The sequence below is a fragment of the Arachis hypogaea genome, chromosome 18 (assembly GCF_003086295.3).
Source record: "Arachis hypogaea cultivar Tifrunner chromosome 18, arahy.Tifrunner.gnm2.J5K5, whole genome shotgun sequence".
Lineage (NCBI taxonomy): Eukaryota > Viridiplantae > Streptophyta > Magnoliopsida > Fabales > Fabaceae > Arachis > Arachis hypogaea.
The window spans coordinates 84,113,381-84,117,459 of record NC_092053.1 but is presented as its reverse complement, the minus strand read 5'-3'; the positions used below and the strand labels follow the sequence as shown (position 1 = coordinate 84,117,459).

The 4,079-nt window shown below is 40.8% G+C and overlaps 1 non-coding gene across 1 annotated transcript; it reads right to left on the bottom strand.

Annotated features, from left to right (window-relative positions):
• Positions 1 to 3,431: 3,431 nt before the first annotated feature.
• On the bottom strand, positions 3,432 to 3,538 carry LOC112773872 (small nucleolar RNA R71). The gene has a single exon (XR_003188397.1). It is a non-coding gene; the product is annotated as a small nucleolar RNA R71 (small nucleolar RNA).
• Between the last annotated feature and the right edge of the window lie 541 nt (positions 3,539 to 4,079).

Here is a 4,079-nt window from a genome sequence, read left to right as displayed (position 1 = left end):
GCTTCACCTCTCGAGTTTTTCTCTGTGTCACTTGGGAAGCTGTCAGTAGGTTTGGGAATCTTCTCAGAGAGGTATCCCACTTGAAATTCTAGCCTCTTCCTTGAACACTTTGTTCTTTTGGAGTTCCTTACATATGCCTTCAAGTAGAGTCTCAATCCTTGAGAGTCTATCTTCGGATGATGATGAGTTGAGATTGGAGGGACGAGAAGGGCCATTTTGGCTTTGGTATGGATGTTGAGATGTGTTGTTAGGTGAGTGTTGATATGATCTCTGTGTGGATGATGCCAGAGCATTTTGGCCAGTTTTACTGACCTTTTCTTTACTGTTTTAGGTTAGTTTCATGCATTTTCTTAGGAAATAAGTAAGTTTTGGGTAGAATTTCACTTACATCTTGATTCAAGCAAACATTGTGTACTTTACATGATTTCATGAGAATTATGCATGAAATAAATGACAAATTGGATGATGCATGTCTCATGACTTAGATTAGAACTTTGATGCACTCTACTGCTTGATTTCAGGACAAAGGAAGCAAGGAAGAACCACGTTAACAGCCACATTAGTCTAACTAACGTGACCACTAATGTGGAAAGGGAGCTAGCTTGCAACGTTAATGACAAAAGAAATCGCCAATAACGTCCTCGAAGCTATCGTAGCCCACGTTAAGAGTCACGTTAACTAAGTTAACGTGAACTCTAACGTGGAAGAAGAAAATGAAGCCAACGTTAGTAACACTCACCTTTGTCACTAACGTTGGACCAAGCTCATATTGGCCACATTAAGAGCCACGTTAACTCAATTAACGTGGACTCTAATGTGGGGAAGCAAAAGAATGGCCAACGTTAGTGACACTCACCTTTGTCACTAACGTTGGACTAAGCCACTTTGAGCCATGTTAGTTGCCACGTTAACTTAGTTAACGTGGACTCTAACGTGGAGGAAGCAAAGAATCACCAACGTTAGTGACACCCACCTTTGTCACTAACGTTGGAATGAGCCACTATGAGCAACGTTAACTCCCACGTTAACTTAGTTAACATGGAAGCTAACGTGGAGGAAAGAATGATGAGCCAACGTTAGTGACACTCACCTTTGTCACTAACGTGGGAAGTAGGGGCATTTTGGAACGTTAGTGACAAAGGTAAGTGTCACTAACGTTCTCGAAGATTTGGCAAGTCTACATTAAAGGTCACGTTAGCCGCACTAACGTGAACTCTAACGTAGGGGGAAGGGAGGACTCTCAACGTTATTGGAAAAGGTAAGTCCCAATAACGTGTGCGAAGGACCAAGAGGCAACGTTAGTTGTAACGTTGATGCCACTAACGTTGAAGTTAACATAGATCATCCTTGGGTTAGGAATGTTAGTGAAAAAGGTGATTGTAACTATCGTTCTCGAACCCACACTTTCACTTAACGTTAACGCCACTAACGTCCTAAGCTAAAGTCCCTGCCTGCTTCACACTTTCTCTCTGCAAGTAAAGCTAAGCCCACTGAAGAGGATAACTGCTTCAAACTCAAGATTCAAAGGCCCATATCCAAGACTTGAAGAACCAACTAGAAGATCAGAAGAGTAGTATATATAGGGGTAGTTTTGAATTAGAAAGGGGAATGGGGAATTTTAGTTAACCTCTGTAATATTTTACTCTCTCTGCACTTCTAGTTTTACTTGTCAGAATGTATTTTCGATCTATGCTTTCATTTCCCAGAGCTATGAACAACTAAACCTTCTTCATTGGGTTATGGAGCTCTGTTGTAATTTGATGGATCAATAATAGTTTTCATTACTCTTCTTCTTTCTTTTCTCTTGATTTTACTAGAAGGCTTTCAATCTTCATCCAATTGGGTAGTTATCTTGGAAAAGAAGCTATTCATACTTGGATCTCTTCTGAACCTTGGAAGAGGAATGAAGAGATCATGCTAGAAATGCTTTCTCATGTTGGACTAAATTGGGGTTTGGATGGATATAGTGACATATAATCCTACCAACACTTTGATTTGGAAATACATGTGGTATAATCAGTGACCATACTTCATCTCTTCTCATGAGCAATTGACCAAGGAATTAGCTGTTGATCAAGATTTGAGAGATTGAATTGCCAAGGAATTGGAATTCAATCACTTAAGATTGCCAAGGAGATCAATGAATGCATTGATTGAGGAAGAGATGAAAATGAACTTGATCCGGAGAATGCAACATCTCCTAAGCCCAATGAATTCCCCATTTCTGATCTTACCCATTCTCTTTAATTTTTGCAATTTACTTTTATGAGCATCTTCCCCATTCCCATTTAAGATTCTGCAATTTAATTTCTGCCATTTACATTCAGCTCTTTCTTTCCAGCATTTACGTTTTCTGCCATTTATTTTTCCGCCATTTAATTTTCTGCAAATCTCAAACCTAATTTCTGCTTAGCTCAACTAGAACATTCTTCCAATTAAAGTTGCTTGACCAATCAATCCCTGTGGGATTCGACCTCACTCTATAGTGAGTTTTTACTTGAGGACAGTTCGGTACACTTGCCGAAGGAAATTTGTTGAGAGACAAGTTTCCGTGCATCAAGTTTATGGCGTCGTTGCCGGGGATTGATTTTGTATCAACAATGATTACATTGGTGGATAACTAGATTGAGCATTTGTTTTTATTTTGTTTGATTTAAGTTCATTTGAGTAATTTACTTTCTGTTCAGTTATTTTCTTCCCTTTTCCCCACCCATTTTCTTAGTTGTTTACAATTCAGTCACTAACCCACTAACTGTTTGATATATTGCATCACTCACGCTAACAGAATTTCTGTAGAAATTACTGTCTGCACATATCCTTCTTGCTTGTGCCATGTTGGTTCTATGACAGGTAGAAGAAGTGGGGCTTCAACTCCCTTTCATTCTGAACCTGAGAGGACCTTCCTTAGATTAAGGAGGAAAGCAAGAGGAAAGAGAGTAGTTGGTGCTGAGGAAGAGGAAGAGTACTTTGAACCAGACATGGATGAAAATATTGAAAACCATCATGAAGAAGAGGCTCACAACCATGGCAGAGAAGGTCCAGCGTATCAGGCTAGGCAAGAGAGAAGAGTTCTGGGTTCTTACATCAACCCAAACCCAGGAAACTGTGGGAGTAGCATCCAAAGGCCAACCATACATGCCAACAACTTTGAACTAAAGCTACAGCTCATTACCCTTGTTCAGAACAATTGTTCATTCGGAGGAAGTGTCCAAGAAGACCCCAATCAACATCTAACCACCTTCCTGAGGATATGCGATACTGTGAAGTCTAATGATGTTCATCCTGACACCTATAGACTACATCTGTTTCCCTTCTCGCTCAAGGACAAAGCATCTAAATGGCTGGAATCCTTTCCAAAGGAGAGTTTAGTAACCTGGGAAGATGTGGTGAACAAGTTCTTGGCAAGATTCTATCCTCCTCAACGGATCAACAGGTTGAGAGCTGAGGTACAAATATTCAGGCAGCAGGATGGTGAGACTCTATATGAAGCATGGGAGAAGTTTAAAGACTTGACAAGAAGATGCCCGCCAGATATGTTCAATGAATGGGTGCAGTTATACATTTTCTATGAAGGCCTTTCTTATGAATCAAAGAAGGCAGTAGACCACTCATCCGGGGGATCTCTTAACAAGAAGAAGAAAATTGAAGAAGCCATAGATGTTATTGAGACTGTAGCAGAGAATGACTACTTCTATGCTTCTAAAAGAGGCAACACTAGAGGAGTGATGGAGCTGAACAACGTGGATGCACTGCTAGCCCAAAACAAGCTTATCACCAAGCGATTAGCTGACCTTACCAAGAAGATGGAGAGAAATCAAGTAGCAGCAATCACCACTTCAGCAGCAACTCAAGAAGGAGTGAATGAAGAGGCAGAGGGTGATCAGGAATAAGCCAACTACATTGGAAATTCACCCAGGCAGCACCATGACCCATACTCCAAAACATATAATCCTGGTTGGAGGAACCACCCAAACTTTGGGTGGGGAAATCAACAAGACCAAGGCCAAGATCAGAGACGCCACAACCCCAGCAACAATGAAACTTACCAACATTCCACACAGAGATCATATCAGTACCCA